Source organism: Sus scrofa, chromosome 6, assembly GCF_054392235.1.
Source record: "Sus scrofa isolate SSC_HxYL_T2T_F1_AM1 chromosome 6, Sscrofa_HxYL_maternal_Yorkshire_Landrace_v2.0, whole genome shotgun sequence".
Taxonomy (NCBI): domain Eukaryota; kingdom Metazoa; phylum Chordata; class Mammalia; order Artiodactyla; family Suidae; genus Sus; species Sus scrofa.
In genome coordinates, this window is record NC_139388.1 from 47,144,995 (window position 1) to 47,164,925 (window position 19,931).

A 19,931-nucleotide genomic window follows, 5' to 3' on the forward strand; every position below is an offset into this window, starting at 1 on the left:
AATGGAAAACTACAACCCCCCCGAGCCCAGGGAGGATGCTAATGGCCCAGACCCTTCAGGAATAAAGACCTGGGTCACCCCACCAGCTACAGAATCATGACCAGCTGAGGTGCTCGCTGAAGGCAAAAGAAATACAAAAAAGGCAGGAGAAGAAGGTAGTCCTAACATGGGCTACAACCACATGGCCAGTACAGAAATAAGGACTGCAACTATCGTAAGAATTTCTTCCTTACTGTGTTATGAATATGTTTGTCCGTGTGTATAGAGGATGTCTTTGTTTTCTTCCCTCTCTTATTCTCTTATTGTGTAACACAAGATGTATGGACTTTATATCATAGTATGTAAGTACTGCTAATTTTCAACCACATTTTTAAGTTAAAGGAGATCAAAGAGACATGTAAACATCACTCGAGGACTTTACCACCTCTTCTGGGAAAGGAGTTATAGTGTGTTTTCAGTTGTATGCAGAATTGTTGTATCATATTCAGTAGAATTATAACCTTGTGATTGTCTTTATTTGGAGATTAAGGATCGGTCTAAGAGATGCTTGTGGGTGCCACATTGACAAGGGGGGTATTTGTAATTGCTCATTTTATATGTACGGAGCAGGGGGGAAAATAGAAAATACAGAAAATAACGTAAAAGACATGTTAAAAATGTTTAACATCATATAATTAGGGTCTCAGAACAAAAGGAAAGAGAGAATGAACCCCAAATTAGACATATACCAAGAAAGCCACAGCCAGGCACAGCATAGTGAAACTGTTAAAAATTTAAAACAAAGAGGAATCTTAAAAGTATCTAGAGAAAAAAAGAAAGACTCATTCTTTCCAAAAGCACCAAGGAATCAACAGCTGAATTTTTGCGAGAAAGGATAGAAAGAAGAAGAAAAAAGAATAAGATCGTTAATGAGCCGAAAGACAATAACTGCCAACCCGGAATTCCACATCCAGTGAAAATATGCTTCAGAAATGAAGGTGAACTGAAGAAGTGCCCAAACAATAAGAAATGTTTAGGCAAATAAATGTTTAGAGAGAATTAGTTACTTGTGCACGCACTCTAGAAGAAATGCTAAAAGGAGTTCTTCCAACATAAGAAAAATAATTCCAGGAGCTCTCTTGTGGCGCAGTGGGTTAAGGACAGTGCGTTGTTGCTGCAGCAGCTTGGGTCGCTGCTGTGGCATGGGTTCAGTCTTTGGCTGGGGAACTTCCACATGCCACAGGCACGGCCAAAAAACAAACAAACAAACAAACAATTTCAGAGTTAAGGGTGATAATTCAGGAAGGATTAAAGAGTGTCAGAAAGAGAAAATGGGTGTGTCCGTCTAAGTGACTACTGGAGGCATAAAACAAAAATAATCATGATTTACGAGGTGTATCCACATAGAGTAAAAAAGACATGACAACAATATCACAAAGAGTGGAAGGAGAGTTTACCAGAGCAAATCCTGAAACAAAGGTCTGAGTTTAAATAATTTATTTGGGGAGTTAACCCAGATAACTTCAGTACAGGGCTGGGAAGTGAGTTAGGGAAGGGAGGGAACCGATGAAGTGGGCAGAATCTAGTGGATTGTCACTCTGGGAACTGGAGCGTAATCCTGCTTGGAAACTCTGGGACCAAAGCTCAGGCACCTCAGGGTTAATCCCGCTTGAGGGCAAAGACGCTGGGATATTCATTCACCATCTCTGGTCAATCACGGGTTGAAGACCACTTCAGGGAGTTTTAAATTTCTAGGCCCTTCTAGCCTGCTGGGCACTCAGCAGTCAAAGAAGCCCTCAGGTCCAAGTTGAGCCACAGAGGCTGGGAGTTGTAAACTGGGCCAATGGAAATGGTGCCAAGAAGGTTTAGGTGGGGCACCGAGAGCATCTACTATTGGAAAAAAAGGAGTTAAAAAAATTACACATTGGGAGTTCCCATCATGGCTCAGCAGTAACAAACCTGACTAGTATCCATGAGGATGTGGGCTGGATCCCCAGCCTCGCTCAGTGGGTCGGGGATCTGGCCTTGCCGTGAGCTGTGATGCAGCTTCCAGATGTGGCTCAGATCCTGCGTTGCTGTGGCTCTGGCATAGGCCAGAAGCTGCAACTCTGATTTGACCCCTAGCCTGGGAACCTCCATATGCTGCAGGTACGGCCCTAAAATCAAAAAAAGGAAAGAAATTGGAGTTCCCTGGTGGCCTAGCAGTTAAAGGATTTGGCATTGGCATTGCTGTGGCTCAGGTTTGATCCCTGGTCTGGAAACTTCTGCATCCACAGGTGCAGCCAAAAAAATTAAAAATTTATTTTTAGTAATCCAGGAGAAATAAATGTACTACTTTATATCAGCACTCAGCATTCAAAGAAACCCTCAGGCCAAGTTGAGTCACAGAGGCTTTAATAAATAGAAGATGCATATTGTAATCTCCAGATTTTAAAGAGTAAAATAATGTGTATTTGACAAGTTAGTAGAGGGAGAAACAGAACTGCTGAAAATGACTTGTTATTCTGAAAGGTTAAAAAGTTGAAAAAATGAACACAGGAAAATGGAATGAACAGAAAACAAATACTAAGGTGGTAGATTTTAATCTTGATGTAGCATTAATTGTGTAACTGGAAGAGGATTAAATATTCCAACGAAAAGGCAAAGATTATCAGATAAACTAATAGAGCACAACACGACTAAATGTTGCTGACATGACACTTTCAAAATAAACAATATAGACAAGGGAACATCCCTCAAAGTGGGTGCAGTTATATAAATATCAGACAAAATATAGGTTAAGGCAGAAAGCATTACTAGGGCTAAAGAAGGATTAATGAGAAAGGAATCAATCGCCAAGAAGATATGATAATATAAATTTATATGCATCTAATAACACAGCCTCACTCTGTATAAAGCAAATGAGCAGAAATAAAAAGTGAAACACATTCACATTCATGGTAAGAAATGTTTATTAGCACATCTCTCCCAGTAACTGATAGAACACACAGAACAAAGAAGGGTATATAAGATGTAAACAACAAGATCAACAAACGAAATCTAATTAACACGCATAAAGTACTGCTCCCAACATCTGCAGAATACACATCCTTTTCAAGAATACTGTAACATTCACCAAAAACTGCCCATATCTTGGGCCATAAAGCTAGTTGGGACAAATTCTAAAGGGCTGAAACCATACAGGATGTGTTTTCTAACTAGAATGGGGTTAAGCTAAAATCAATAATTTAAAAAAATCCCAAATACTGGAAATTAAGAAGAAACACTTTTTAAAATCTAAGGAGTGAAAGAAGAGATTACAATAAAAATTAGAAAATCTTTTGAACTTAAAATAATAGAAATATGACAGTGAAAGTATTCAACACAGATAAAACTATGCTTTTTATATTTACACTTTATGTGTTTATGTTAGAAAAGAAGGCTGAGAATCGATGATGTAAGTATGCTTTTTAAATGCCAGAAAAAGAATGGCAAGCATATAAACCCAAAGAAAGTGGAAGGAAGGGAAAAATAAAGATTAGACTAGAAACCGGTAAAATTAAAACCAAATGTATATTGAAGAAACAAGACAAAAATTAGTTCTTTGAATAGAATATTGAACTTTATAAATTCCTAGTAAGTCTGATCAATAAAGGAGTGGAAAAAAATCACAAATTACCAGTAAGAGAATGAATTTGGAAATTTAGAAAACAAAACAAAACCCTACAACCTACCAAAAATGATGAAAATCTGAATAAGTCTTACATCTATTTAATAAATTGAGTCCATGATTAAAAACTACGCCACAAAGAAAACTCCAAATCCAGATGGCTTTGCTAGTGAATTTTCCTAAACAGTCAAGGAAAATAAATATTTATCTTTCTGGTACTACTTAAAGAGAAAGCACTTCCCAACTTGTTTTATGAGGAAAGAATAATCTTGATCCTAAAACTGACAATGACATTATAAGAAAAGTATAAGCTGATCTCCCCCATGAATTTTGATGTAAAAATCCTAAACAAAACATTAAACGAACCCTGCTTTACAGAAAAGGACAGAATATAAATATCAAGAAATAAAACATTGGTTGATTTTATTATTGTTTTCTTTTTAGGGCCTCACCTGTGGCATATGGAAGTTCCCAGGCTAGGGGTCAAATCGGAGCTGCAGCTGCCAGCCTATACCACAGCTATTGCAGCATCAGATCAGAGCCACATCTATGACCTATACTGGCAGCTTGCAGCCACACTGGATCCATAATCCACTGAGCAAGGCCAGGGATTGAACCTGCATTTTCATGGATACTAGCCAGGTTCTTAATCCAGTGAGCCACGACAGGAACTCCAAGGTCGATTTAATCAATTGATATCATTTCACACAATCACAAAATAAAGGAGGAAATCATGGAATCCTATCAATAGATGCAGATGAATCACATAATAAAATCCAACACACTCAATTGTAAAAATTCCTAGCAAACTAAGAACAAATGGACACTTCTTTTTTGCTGAGTATCTAAAAATACCTACAGAAGAGTGAAATACTGAACCTCCATCAGAAATTGCTAATGAGGGAGTTCCCACTGTGGCTCAGCAGAAACGAGCCTGACTAGTAACCATGAGGACTCAGGTTCAATCCCTGGCCTCATTCAGTAGGTTAAGGATCTGGCCTTGTCATGAGCTGTCATGTAGGTCGCAGATGTGGCTTGGATCCTGTGTTGCTGTGGCTGTGGTGTAGGCTGGCAGCTGTAGCTCTGATTCGACCCCTACCTAGCTCAGGAACTTCCACACGTTGTGGGTACAGCCCTAAAAAGCCAAAAAAAAAAAAATTGCTAACAAGAAAAATACAGATCTTCTTTGACTCATCCCAATAAATCCATTATAAGTTGAAATATCGTTAGGTCGAAAATGTATTTAGTACACCTAACCTACCAAACATCATAGCTTAATGGAGCCTACCTAAAAGATCCTCAGAACACTTACATGTGCCTATGGTGGCAAAATCATCTAACACAAAGTCTATTTTATAATAAAAGTGTTGAGTATGTCATGTAATTTATTGAATATCTGTACTGAAAGTGAAAAACAGGGACTGTATGGTTACAGAGTGCTTGAAAGTGTACTGGTAGTTTACCCTTGTGACTGCGGGGCTGTTGGGGAGCTGGGGTTCACTGAGGATGCCCAGCCTGAGGAGAGAATGTTTAACTGCATACTGATGGCCCGGGAAAAGATCAAAATTCAAAATATGGTTTCTACTGAGTGCTTATCCTTTCACACCTTCATAAAATAGAAAAATCAGAAGTGGAACCATAGTAAGTGAGGGACCATTTGTGTACTGGCTCTCACCACATAAAATCAACATCGTACTAGATGGCCTAGGCAATGCAAAAAAGGCAAGGAAAGAAAACAAAAGGCAAGAAAAGAAAAAAGAAAAGGCATAAAGATTAGAAGGGAAGAAATAAAACTGCTATTATTTACAAATAACAGGACTGTATACCTAGGAAACCCGAAGAATCACAGACGAATTGTGAAAATCACTTAGTAAATTTGATAAGGTTATGGGATATGAGGTCAACAAACAAAAATTAATTATATTTCTACCTTCAGCAACAATTGGACAATAAAATTGTAAAAGACAAGTGGCATTTGAAATAGTATAAGGAGTTCCCGTCATGGCTCAGTGGAAACAAATCTGACTAGCATCCACAAGGATGTTTAGTGGGTTAAGGATCCAGCGTTGCTGTGAGCTATGGTGTAGATCACAGGCCTGGCTTGGATCCTGAGTTGCTGTGGGTTGGACACATAGGGTCCTTCCTTTGTGTGTCTTTGTGTCCTAATTTCCTCTTCGTATAAAGACACTAGTCACACTAGATTATAAGCCACCCTGATGTCCTAAATTAGCTTTTAAAGACCCTATCTTCACATACAGGCACATTCCGAACTATTGGGGGTGAGAACTTCAACATACGAATTTTAGGAAGATATAATTCAGCCCATAACCTGGAGCAACTGAATCGCTCATCGATTGGAAGTATGAATTGATACAACTGCTTTGGAAAATGGTTGGGCAACATCCACTAAAGCTGATCAGACACACATCCTGCGGCCCAAGAAAGGTTCATTTCTAGGTGGATGTACAGCAGAAATGCAGATACCGGCACCTCAGAAGACCTATGAGAATGTTCATGGAGGTCTTCATAATTGCCCCAACCAGGCACAAACCAAGCATCCACAGTGGAGAAGTGGGTAGGTAAATTTTGATATATTCAAGCAATAGGATTCTACAGAAGAATGAAAATGAACTATTGCTATTCCCAACATTTGTGAATCTTGCGAACGTAATGCTGCATGAAGAGCCAGCTCTGAAAACGTATGTTCTATACAATCTATAGAATTGCATTAACTTCGAATTCAAAAATTGGCAAACAACTCCACGGTGTTGGAGGAGGAAAGTGACTGGGGTTAGGGAACCACGAGGGGGCTCCTGTTCCTTGATCTGGGTCTTTGCCTTGTGCAATTTCCCTTGATAACTCAGTTCATTAAAGAAAGGAAAGCACCTCAAGCCAGGCTGATACTGTTCTGCCATTGATGTGAAACTGCCACCCTGGCCAGGATCACGGCTGCAAATAACGAATTACCGTTATTCTCTCTAAGCTGCTGACAGCATTTGTAATTCAGCTCCTCCACAACAGTTTGGAAAACCTCTCTCCAAAAACTACACTTCCATGGTCAAAAGAACATTACATCGACTATTCTTCTAAAGAGGAGCTTAGATAAGGGGCTGCTTTTTATGACAGAATTGAGAAGGGATTAGGGAGAGTAAACGGCTTGCTTAAACAGAACAAGAATAGAGTCCAGCAACTTTACCCAGACACTGTCTTGATCCCAGAAAGATCAAAAACAAATTTTCAGCACAGCTCCCTCTTAAGGACTTAGTGTCTTTATTCCCAACTGATTATTTAGCTGAACTGGGCATGAGGTGTCCCAAAGCTAGCTGAGTTTACAGTTAGCATTCCCAAACCCCTCCCTCCTCCTTGCTCTTCCTGGATACCATGGAAACTGGTAATCAAAAGCAAGGTCTCCCCTCCTCTTCCATATCCCATGGGGCAGAGCTAAGCACTCAGAGCTGAGGCTTTGGATTCCTCCAATTTTGATGTAACAGGGGAAAAAAAAAATTGAGCTAACTGGAGAGCTACCCTTGGAACTCTGAAGCTTTGGCATCTGTGCACCTCATGTGATTCTGGGAGGACTCTGTATCAAAAACAGATTTTTTTTTTTTCGCGACCATCTCAGTTTTATGAATATCCCAGGAACTGCAGGTGGGGATTTCTTCCTACCCTGGTGCCTCATTGGCCCATGGCCATGACTCTTCTGCTCTTCCAGGCTCAGGAGAATAAACTCCTAGCAGGTCTCGAGGGAGCTTTTGGAAATAGGTGCGGTGGTTACTAAACTCACATGTAAGAGTACACACTCTATTCCCAGGTGTATTCCACTTGCTCTTGTTTGGATCTATTTTGCATTGATAGGCCCCTTAAAAAATAATTCATTAAGTATGTAATTGGGGTGGGTTAAAAATTAAAAAAAAAAAATCTCCCTGCAGGAATAAATTTCTTGTTCGAAAAAAGGAACTGACTTTTCTTCCCTGGCTGCCTCTCTGAGTACCTATTCTACACAGAATCCTTGAAAAGAAGGGAGGAGAGGAGGGGGCGGAGACATTTCCCCAAAGAACGACTATGATTGTATCTACAATACCATGTCCGAAGAGGGAAAAAAATGAACTTGGCAGTTTGAAGAGTCACGTGACACCTGCTGAACGCCATTCTAGATAATTTTGTTCTCATGGCACATTCTGGGGGCTGATTCTCTTGGACCCTATATGTCTGCTCCTTGTGCAGGTGTATAGGAAGCACATGAAGCACCTCACCCGAGCCCCCCCTTTTTAAATGTACTCAAACCCATACCCCCTCCTAATGCCCCTCCACTTTCCCTCACAATGTTTACCACTTTTCAATACAGTGTTCAGTTTATCTCTGTTTTCTATTTTTGGTGGTCTGTCTCCCCTTGCTAGAAGGGGATCCTAGGGAGGCAGGGATCTCCCTCTGATTCGTTCTCTGGTGCATACAAAATGCCTGGGACTATCCCCTGCAAACAATAAGCACTCAACACTTCAACAATCTGAAAATTCGGCACCTTAATTAACCAAGTGCCAAAACTTTTCACCTTCTGGCCTCAAACTAAAAACTCTGATTAAATCATCTTTGTTGTTATCCAAAAGGGGACTGCAACATATTTTCTAGACACAGGATTAGGTTGCCTTCATTCTTTCCATCATACCATTTAAAACAAATTAATAATGAATGTTAATCATCTCAGATGAAGGTATAAAAATCCTGGAAATTAAAAAAGGGTATATTTTACTCCATAATACTCTACGATGTAAAGCAAATTTGGGGTTAACTGAAGATTCTCTAAAACTTAAAGACATGACACATTTGTCTTTAATCAAGGCATGAAGTGTCTGAGAAACACCAAATGAAAAAATCCCATCCTGATTATAATTGTCAAAACTTGGGCTTAGGATGCCTGGTATGTGCCAGACCTTGCCTACACTACCTCTAATTTTCCCAACAACACTTTAAGGTTGGTTAAACATCCACATCCACTCAGGCTGGGAGAGAAGAAATAACTGGCCCAAGGTCACAGGGATCTCGGAAGAGAGCTCGGGTTTGCTCAACTCCAGTGTCTATCCCCAGACACTGCTAGTTCTCCAAAAAACAGTGACTTCATGTAATACTCACATATGTCATTGGTTTCATATTCTTAGTCAACACATATGTTTCGAGTAATTGTTATGTTCTTAGCACTGCGCCGTCTTCCTTGGAGATCTCTGTAAGAAGCTTGCCATCTCGCTGGGAGATAATTCTGAATCCCAGGCAGAGGATATGACGTGACAAGTGAGTGTGATCCGCGTAGACGCTGCGGGAGCTCGGAAGAGGGAGCCCCAGCACAGGCTGGCCCTCTGCCACCCTAGCCAGGCAGGGACCACTCGCGGGGTTTGGCCGCCCAGCTTCTGCCTGCGCAGTCCGTGGCATCTCAGTTCTCGCGAGAAGTGACCCCCCTTCCCACCGCATGATCTCGGCGCAGGGGTAACGGTAGGTCGCTGCCTCCCGCTGCTCGCTCATCCTCTGTGGAAGCTGAACAGGCGTATCTTTCCTCTCCTGGATGCTAGAGGGAAGCAGGGAGGCTTGAGACCCACACTTGGCCAATGGCAGGCCCACTACGGGGACCTTGGGTCTTGAGTGACTGACACCAGGATGGCGGACCATCTGCTGGCAGCGGCAACCATGGTGGGCAGAGGCCAAACTGAAGCAGCCACATCCTGATAGGGCTGCTTCCAGGATGAGCCAGTGACACGTCCTTGAGAGCAGGTTTGTCTCTGATCAGGTCTGGGCGCCCATGGGAGCTTCCCATAAACCTCGTTGTAATGGGTACAGTCCTGTCCTTACTGGGAAAAATGATCTTTTCCTTTACCCGCTTTCCCCTGAATTTGACATTGATGGATAGAGTTCATGGGAAAAAACCCAAAAATGACAACAAAAAAATCCAACTTTCTAGGTGCAAGCATCACTGAATCAGAAAGTGAGATCTGGGAGTTCCCATTGTGGCTCAGAGGAAACGAATCTGACTAGCATCCATGAGGCTGCAGGTTTGATCCCTGGCCTCGATCACTGGGTTAAGGATCTGGCGTTGTTGTGAGCTGTGGTGTAGGTCACAGACACGGCTGGAATCCAGCATTGCTGTGACTCTGGTGTAGGCCGGTGGCTACAGCTCTGATTTGATTTGACCCCTGGCCTGGGAACCTCCATATGCTGTGGGTTTGACCCTAAAAAGACCAAAAGAAAAAAGAAGGAAAGTGAGATCTGCTTTTAGGAAATGTTGTTTACCTGCTCTGATGCTTACCTAATAAAGTTGAGACATGTCAGTGTTTTCTTCATTCCTCTGAAGTTATCTGAAGCTTAGTAATCACACAAGAAGCCCCCAGGAGTCCTGGAGTCCTAGAAGACGTTAGCCCCTCCAGGGAGAGGGGACTCTGGCTGAGGTGTGGAGGAGGGCGATGCCCGGGCACTGAGTGCCCTGCTGGTTTTGGTCTATGGGATGATGCAGGGAAAGGCTTCCCTGTATTTTGGTTCAGAGCACAAGCAAGATCTTATCTGCAAAACCAAAGCACCATGCCTGTCCTGAAACCATGAGAGAGTGAAGTCTGGGATGACCCACTTACTGCATGAATGCTATCTATACAGCTCAGCCCTGTTCCTTACTTTGCATGGTGCAGAGTGCTAATTCAGAGTACATTTTCAGAGCACATCTGCCCCTTTAAACTCTCTGCACCCAGAGTGACAGTGCAGAAGTGGAACTTGAATTCATCAAAGCCAATTATTCCAGTTCCCTTTTTTTTTTTCTCAACTCGGAGTTTTTCATTTAAAAGTTGTCATGGGAAAATAACTCTTAATAAATCCCTTTAAGCATAGGGAACTAGGGCAATTACTGACATTTTAAGAATTATTGAAACATTTTTAAGTTTTTTGATTTATGTTCTAAAGGACGTAAGTAATCCTTTTTTCTTTTTGGAAGGGTTTCAATTAATTTCAGGGACAGACATTGGCTCACAGACCGTTCAAATCTAATTAATGATCTGGCTGTGCCCACAATAGTCACACCTTCAAAACATTGTGGTTGTAGCTAATCATCTGAGACTCTCCCACACTGGAATAATCGCACACACCCTTTTGGTACAGATATAGGTACAAGGGTGAGTTATAAGAAGGGAAGGGACACCCCCAGAGGGAAATCAAGTTTTTTTATTAGTGACTCATCAATTTAGTCATACATTACATATTCAATACTGATGTAAAACATTTAAAATCCTGAGGTAGTTCCTTGAAGCAAAAATACACACATTAGCTTAACCAATCATACATTAGCCGCTTTGTACCATAAATTAAATCTGAAAATCTCACAGCTGGGAAAAACGATGGGGGAAAGATCCCAGGGATGGTGTGGCTCAGAAATCTGTGGGTGAGCAAACTTGTTGAGGCTGGGTGGTGAGTTTCTTTCTGTTTATGATCAGCAGGAAACTGAAGGCCAGTCACCTTCAACCATTGGAGACAACAACCCATGCCCAGTGGTATCCACTTGGAGTTGATTTACTACTTGGGGGTGTGCATCCAAAAATGAGCACACAGGGGTCCTCTAGTGGCCTAGGATAAGGATCCAGCATTGTTACTACTGTGGCAAGGGTTCCATCCCTGCTGGCCCCGGGAAATTCTTCATGCCATAGGGGCAGCCAACACACACACACACACACACACACACACACACACACAATTTATGACATTTAACCTTCAAATTTTATTTTTCCATGCATTGATAAACTTGAAAAATCGAAGAAGAGAAAAAGTATACTTGACCCTGAAACTTCTCTTGGAAAAGCTAATTAGGTTACCTACAGTGATGCAAAAGATAAAAGGTGACAGCCACACGTCAGTCATTGCTGAGGCCAAACCTTCTCTATTTCCCCATCAAGAAACATACTATACATTAAAAAAAAAAAAAATACCACAAGGCTTATCAGAGTCACAGCTGAGTAGTGGTATGTAGGTCTGGAGTACAAAAACGAAAATAAGTGTTAGAGCAGGCCATGAAATGCCATGTGCCCCTCAGATGTGTGTTTGCTTTCACATGGAAATTTGGAATTCACCACTCCAGGGGGAAAACTACTCATTGGTCCAAACTCTGGACACCAATACTGGGAGCCAGCTCAAGGATAATTTCCAAGTGTGACTAAGTGGCGTGCCTGGGAAGCTCAGGTACTGTTGTCCTATTTCCTACAGGTATCAGCTGTGATCAAGAGAAGCTGGTTTCTTCAGAGGAGGATGCTGTGTGTGAGGTACGAGAGAGGTGAGCAGCTGAGCTAAGATGTATTAACAGAAAAGCAGGAGAGAGCCGGCCAGAAGAGGGACTTCCACTCATTGATGATCCATGGGAAATCGGCCTTTGGTCTCTGAGTTGCTCCACTGGTTCCACAATGCCCCTAGCCTTTTGCTTTCATCTATGCAGCCATCAGAAAAAGAAACCCATGGAGTTCCCTGGTGGCCTAGAGGTTAAGGACTCAGCATTGTCACTGTAGTGGCTCAGGTGTGATTCCTGGCCTGGGAGCTTATGCATGCTGTGAGTGCAGTCAAAAAAAAAAAAAAAAAAAGTAAAGAAAAAAGAAAAAAAGGAATTCACACCAAGGGACCCATTGCTGATGAAAGCTTAATTTGTGTGTGTCGGGGCCTCATTATCCTAGCAAAAATGTTACCCCCCGCAAAAGGGGGAATTGGAGTGAATCCACTTAAGAACAGGAGCCAAAATTTTGTAGTACAGAAAAAAGATAGGATTAGGGCTTTACCTTGGAAATTAAACAGGCATTACAAAGAGTCAGTTTAATTTTATATTTTAGGAAATGGGTTGTAATTGCAATTATGCCCAGTTCTTAAAATGAGCAAAGAATGAGTCAGGTGGTGATGGGGGTGGTTCTGTTTACAGTGTGTGCCGAGAATCTGTGGACTTCTCCTTAGACTGTCACAGTGTGATGACAAAAAAAGTGGGTTTATTAATTTTCCCAAGAGCCTCCCTTTGCCATTTAACTCATTCTTTTTCAAGTCAGTATCCTTTGTCCAGCAATTTGCCTTCCTCAGTGTTAACCTGTCTGAATCATGCCTCATCCACTTCGGTCAATGGCTTTGCTCATGATACACTGACTTACACAGAGGGTGTGAAATTTGCTTTTTTGTAGTGTGAAATTTGGTTTTTTGTTTGTTTTGTTTGCAATTTCATTTTGTGGTAGATCTATTATATGTGCATTCCACTTCATTGCCAAGAAGACTGACCCTGCAAAATGGTAACATGAAAGACAAAATGGCTGCACTGTTGGATCAGGAGATCTGTAAGTGAGGGTTTATTTTAACCATTGCCGATCCGTTTACCATGGCCATTCATATATCCATGTTATAATTACCTTGAGTTCCCTGAGCAACTTTATAAATATCAAGTTTCAGATAAAGAAATCCTCCTTCTGGAGTTCCCGTCGTGGTGCAGTGGTTAACGAATCCGACTAGGAACCATGAGGTTGTGGGTTCGGTCCCTGCCCTTGCTCAGTGGGTTAACGATCCGGCGTTGCCGTGAGCTGTGGTGTAGGTTGCAGACGCGGCTCGGATCCTGCATTGCTGTGGCTCTGGCGTAGGCCGGTGGCTACAGATCTGATTCGACCCTTAGCCTGGGAACCTCCATATGCCGTGGGAGCAGCCCAAAGAAATAGCAAAAAAAAAAAAAAAAGGAAATCCTCCTTCTACTTTCCAGAACAGAATGATTGCCCATTTATTCTTTTCCAATAATATAAGCCTTTAAAACTGACTTTTCCTGAATAACTAAATCTATATCCTCAAAATGTAATGTATACTGTTCTCCTAATTATTTTCTAAACATAAGCGCAATGGCTGTTTTCATTGTATCTGAAGATTTATTATATGCAAAGATTTTTAAAGACTATTTTATTTTGATTTATAAGTTTGATTATTATGTGGGGTTCTTTTGGCCATACCTATGGCATGCAGAAGTTCTTGGGCTAGGGATTGAACCTGTGCCACAGCAGTAACCAGAGTCACAGCAGCAACAATGCTGGATCCTTAACCTACTGGGCCACCAGGGAACCCCAACTTTTAAAAAAATTATTGTGTTGGTCCTTTTTATTTATCATCTAGTTTTATTGCATTGTGGACAATGGAATTTCCATTTTTGGAAAATATATTCACATTTCTTTGATTGCTTCATGTCAGTTTCTTTTGTGTGTGTGAATAATCCATGGGCATTTGGAAAAAAATGTATGTTCTTTAGCCAATAGAGCATTGGTATGTTTTATCTATTAAATCACAGTTAAATGTTATTATTCATATCTTCCATGTCTTTTTAAAGTAGCGAATTTAGAGAGGTAAAATTTACATAGCATATAATTCACTGATTTAAGGTATACAATTCAGTTTCATGGTACAGAGCTGTACAAAAATCACCATATTCTAATTGTAGCCTAATTTATCAAAATCTTCAGATTTTTAGTAACTTAGTTCTAGTGAAATATAGAAATTTTACTCCTAAATAGCTCCATTCCACCTCCTCTTTATGCTACTATTGTTATAAATATTATGTCTTTTGTTGACCTAAAACAAAGAGACTGCTAGATATTTCTTCAGCAAAGATGGATTTATTTGAGATCAGCAGAAAATTGTAATTCTGGGTCTGCAGGCATGGCTAGTCACATGTAAGTTCCCACACAGCAAGGGAAGGAGAACACTTTTATAGAGGGGAAAGGAAATTGGGAGGGCTGTAGTAAACAAAGAGTCCATGCCTTTTCATTGGCTGAGTCCCTGCCAGGGAAGAAGAGCAAACTTTGTCCTTCCTGTTGGGCTCTACTGTTGTCATAGGGCATGAGAGCTCCCCCTTCTGGTCTCTGGACTCAATTTAATTGCAGTTTCTGATTATTAATTTTTTACACTTTATATTTTAAAAGCCCAATAATACGTTCTTAAAATTAGGTCATTATATAGTCTCATGCAGTTGTTTTATTACCTTCTGACTTACCCTTTCTTATTTTCTTTATTTATTATTGTAGATTTGGCTTTTCATTTTGTATACCTTTCTTACCCCAATGTAGCTTTGCTCCCACCTTCCTTCTATGTAATGTTATTATCAGATATATTGAATGTCTATATCTTAAGAACCCAATAACACAAATATATACACATCATTTTATAAATCAGTTTAGGGACTACAGGAGAAAAAATATATATGTATTGTTTTGCAGTCACTACCTAATTACCTTTACCAGTGCACTCTCTCTCTCTCTTTCTGTGTGTGTGTGTGTGTGTGTGTGTGTGTGTGTGTGTGTGTGTGTGTGTGTGTGTGTATGTGTGTATATGCAGATTACTCTCTGGGGTCATTTGCTTTCTGTCTGAATATTTCTTATCTAGCAATAAATTCTCTTGGGTTTTGTTTATCTGAGAATGTCTTTATTTTGCCTTAAATTTTTAGACATAATTTTTACTGGGTGTAAGATTTGTATTTGACAATATTTTATTTTCAGCACTTTGAATATATCATCCCAATGCCTTCTGCTCTCCATTGTTTCTTATGAAAAGTCTGCTGTTAATCTTACTAGAGCGTCTGTGTGATGAGTTTCTTTGCTGCTTTCATGATTTTATCTTGGCTTGAAAAATTTCAACTATGATATGCCTGGGTGTGAATCTCTTTATCATAATATTTGGTGTTGGTTAAGCTTCTTGGCAGTGTAGTTTAATGTTTTTCATCCAATTTGGAAAGTTTCAGCCATTGTTTCTTTAAATATTTTTAATGCTCCTTTCTCTCTATTTCTGCTAATTCCTTTATGTGTATTTTGGTGCATATAATGGTGTCTCAATATTTTTCTGAGGCTCTGTTAATTTTTCTTTATTTTTTTTACTCTGATTATATAGTAAATAATAATCTACAATTTCATTGATTTTACTTCTGCCAGCTCAAGACTTTTGTTGAGCCTCTCAGTGAAGTCTTTACTTTGATTATTATACTTTTCAATTCCAGAATTTCTGTGTTGCTGTTTAAGTAATTTTATCTCTTTATAGACATTCTGTATTTTAAGGCAATGTTATTCTTTCCTTTAATTCTTTAAGCATAGTTTCATTTCATTCTTTGAACATATTTGTAATAGCTGTTTTGGAGTTTTTGTTTTGTATTTCACCATCTGGGCCCTTTCAGTTCCATGTATTTTTTTTTGGCCTGTCAAAGCATAAAGGTATATTAAATTATCCCTCTAAAAATGTGGTTTTGTACATTTTCCTCTTATGTTTGTAACTTTTAACTCTGTAATTTTTAATGCTGTTACTGTATTAGGTACATATGAGGTTTTTTCTACTTTGATATTATTAAGTATTAAGCAGCTATAAATTAATGTTTATAAAATATAAGTTATAAATAATAATTTACATAACAAATGTCATAATATATACCTACTGAATTTAACAAAAGGAACATTATCACGAATTTTTCACTTTTTATTTTGAAGCATGGAGGATTTATATTACTAGATATAAAAAGTTATTATTTTACCATAATATGACAGTGTGATATTAGCATAAGAGTAGACAAACAGACGAGTAGCACATAAAAGAGTCTGGAAATAAATCAACACATATGTGGACACTTAATTTATGATAAGTGTGACAAATGCAGAGCAGTAGATTTGATCTGTAGAAACTCATACATTAACCTGGTGTATGTTATAATAGTTACAAGTATTTCCCCCCATTTTTTAGCTTATCCTTTAACCTTTTAGTTTAAACTTTTTCTCCTTTCCTCCCTCCCTTCCTTCCTTCCTTCCTTCCTTCCTCTCTCTCAAACAGGGATTTTATGTTCTGCTTTGTTTTTTAATTTGTATGTGATCATATCTGTTGATAGTTTCCTCTTTGCATTCTAAGTCTCATGAATTATTTAGGAAAACTTCTGCAATCCAAGCTCATAAAAAAAAAGTTTTCCTCTAATGGTTTAGAAAGGTATGTACATATACACCTTTGGATATAGATATCTAAAACTTCTTTTCATGAATAGTGTGTGGGATGTGGTCAGTGTCTAACAAATAGCTGCTTGTCACTTTCCTACTTGTTGACTGGTCTTTTCTCCAGTCATTTAAAGGGCCACATTTTTCCTCTCCTCAATTCCTGTTTTAGCTTTGGGATTCTTTATTCTCTTCTACTGGTCTGTTTCTCTAATCTTGGGCCAATATCAGTGTATTAATAGCTATAACTTAATAGTGTATTTTGATTTCTGGTAAGACAAGAATCTGTTCAGTATTTTTTTTCCCAAGCCTGTAGCAAATTTAGAGGCTCCTCTTTAAGGTCTTCTGAGTCTAGATGCATAGGCTGAGGCCAGGCAGAGCACATAGATCAGATTCTAGAGAAATATCTTTGCTGCTATGCTCCATAGAAACCCACTCTAAAATACCCTGAACATAAGTATGTTCTTCAGCTTCTACTGGGCCCCATGCTGCTCTGAAGTCTCACTTTCCCAAAGTCAATTCTCTTTCCTATTCTTCTTAGCTCCAGTTTCACAGTTAAACCATCCCTCCATTTATTCCTGCAAGATGAACTTCCCTTCTCTGTTACAGAATAAAAACAAACCATAATGTGAGATATTAAAATGGAGAGTCCCACCCTCTTCCTCCAAAGCTCATTAAGTGAGGTCTGGTCTCATCCCCTCCCATCCCCTTGGGGAAGAGCTCCTTTCTGCCCTGAGTTTAAACATGCCTGTCCCTCTCACTGTAACACACACACACACACACACACACATCCCTTCACTCCAGATTTCCTTGCAGCTGTTTTGCTGTCTCCTCTTGTTGAAAGCCACATTTCTAGAAAAAGTTATATAAACTCGTCATTTCTTCCTCTCCCACTCATTTCTCATTCTAATCAAAGGTCACCTGTCATTTCCTTATTGTTAAATCTTTGCTAATATTTCTGCCTCTGATCTTGTTCTTCAATCTGTTTCTCACTATAGTAGCTAGAATAATCCTTTTAAGATACAAAGTTGAACACATTATTCCCCTCCTTCAAAAACATTCCTGACTTCTTTTTGATCTCAAGATAAGATCCAAACTCCAGTTTCAGTCCTCTCCATCTCCAAAGCCCTCCCCAACCCTAAACTCTGGTCGCACCATGCTTCTCACTGCCCCTGGCTTCTTCACTATGCTGTCACCTGGTGTTTCATTCTTCACCTTTGAATGGCTAACACATATTTACTTTCATTACTCTAGCAAAAAGGTAAGAAGTCTTTCCTGACTACCACCCAAGACCAGAGGAAGCACCCCTACTTTTTGTTTCCTTGGCACTTGTACTTATCTCTACTATGTGGAGCCTATATCACACTATTTATTTCTCTGTCTCAAACTAGACTGAAAACACTTTTCTTTCCTCTTTTTACAGCCCGCACCTCTGGCATATGGAAGTTCCTAGGCTAGGGGTCGAATCTTATGCCACAGGCACAGCAACACCAGATCCGAGCTGCAACTGTGACCTATGCTGCAGCTTGCCCCAATGCCGGATCCTTAACCCACTGAGTGAGGCCAGGGATCAGACCCACATCCTCGTGGACACTATGTAGGTCCTTAACCCACTGAGCCACAAAGGGAACTCCAGAAAAAGCTTTTGATAAAATGCAACATCCATTTATGATAAAAACTCTCCAGAAAGTGGACATAGAGGGAACATACCTCAGCATAATAGAAGCCGTACACGACAAACCCAGAGCTAACATCGTACTCAGTGGTTAAAAGCTGAAAGCATTCCCTCAAGATCAGGAACAAGATAAGGATGAAAACTCTCACCACTTTTATTCAACATGGTTTTGGAAGTCCTAGCCACAGCAATCAGAGAAGAAAAAGAAATAAAAGAAATCAAAATTAGAAGGGAAGAAGTAAAACTTTCACTGTTTGCAGATGAAATGATATTATTATGCATAGAAGATCCTAAAGTTGCCACCAGAAAACTCCTAGAGCTCATCAGTGAATTTGGTGAAGTTGCAGGATACAAAATTAATATATTCATACACACTGAAAAGGAAATATCAGAAAGAAATTAAGGGGCGCTTTCATAGTGGCTCAGTGGGTTGTGAATCTGACTAGTATCCACGAGGAAGGGGGTTCGATCCCTGACCTTGCTTAGTGGGTTAAGGATCTGGAATTGCCATGATCTGTGGTGTAGGTCACAGACGCGGCTCAGATCCTGTGTTGCTGTGGCTGTGGCGTAGGATGGCAGCTGCAGCTCTGATTCAGCTCCTGTCCGGGGAACTTCCATATGTTGCAAGTGCAGCCCTGAGAGAGCTAAAAAAGAAAAAAAAAAAAGGGAAGAAAGAAATTAAGAAAACAGTCCCATTTACCATCACATCAAAAAAAAGATAAAATGCCAGGAGTAAACCTATCTAAGGAGGCAAAAGACCTGTACTCTGAAAACTATAAGACACTGATGAAAGAAATCGAAGATGACACAAATAGATGGAAAGATATACCCTGTTCTTGAATTGAAAGAATCAATATTGTTAAAGTGACAATACTACCCAAAACATCTACAGATTCAATGCAATACCTATCAAAGTACCAAAACTAGAACAAATGATTTTTTTTTTTTCATTTTAGGGCCCCACCTGTGGCTATGGAAGTTCCCATTCTAGGGGTCAAATTGGAGCTGCAGCTGCCAGTCTACACCACAGCCATAGCAATATAGGATCTGAGCCCTGTCTGTGACCTACACCATAGCTCACCGCAACTCTAGATCCTTAACCCACTGAGCGAGGCAAGGGATCAAATGTGCATCCTCATGGATACGAGTCAGGTTCTTAATTTGCTCAATGGAAACTCCTGAAAGAAATAATTTTAAAATTTGTACGGAAACACAAAAGATCCCAAATAGCCAAAAGAATCTTGAGAAAGAAGAACAGAAATGGAAGAATCATTCCCCCTGACTTCAGACTATTCAGACTCAAAATGAATTAAAGACCTAAATGCAAGACCAGATGCTATTAAAACTGCTAGAGGAAAGCTTAGGCAGAACACTCTTTGACATAAATTGAGGCAATATATTTTTGGATCTGTCTCCTAAAATAAAGGAAATAAAAGCAAAAATAAACAAATGGAGCCTAATTAGACATAAAAGCTTTTGCACAGCAAAGGAAACCACCAACAAAATGAAAAGACAGCCTACCAAATGGGGGAAAATATTTGCAAATGATATGACTGATAAGGGATTAATATCCAACATATGTAAACAGCTCATACAACTCAACACCGAAAAAAAAAAAAACCCGCAATTAAAAATGGATAGAAATGAACATTTTTCC

The 19,931-nt window shown here is 39.8% G+C and overlaps 1 long non-coding RNA gene across 1 annotated transcript; it reads left to right on the forward strand.

Annotated features, from left to right (window-relative positions):
* The first annotated feature begins 8,924 nt into the window (after nucleotides 1-8,924).
* Nucleotides 8,925-18,024, forward strand: LOC146402322 (uncharacterized). The gene is made up of 3 exons (XR_014806050.1): nucleotides 8,925-9,385; nucleotides 11,849-11,915; nucleotides 12,847-18,024. It is a non-coding gene; the product is annotated as an uncharacterized LOC146402322 (long non-coding RNA).
* Nucleotides 18,025-19,931: the final 1,907 nt, after the last annotated feature.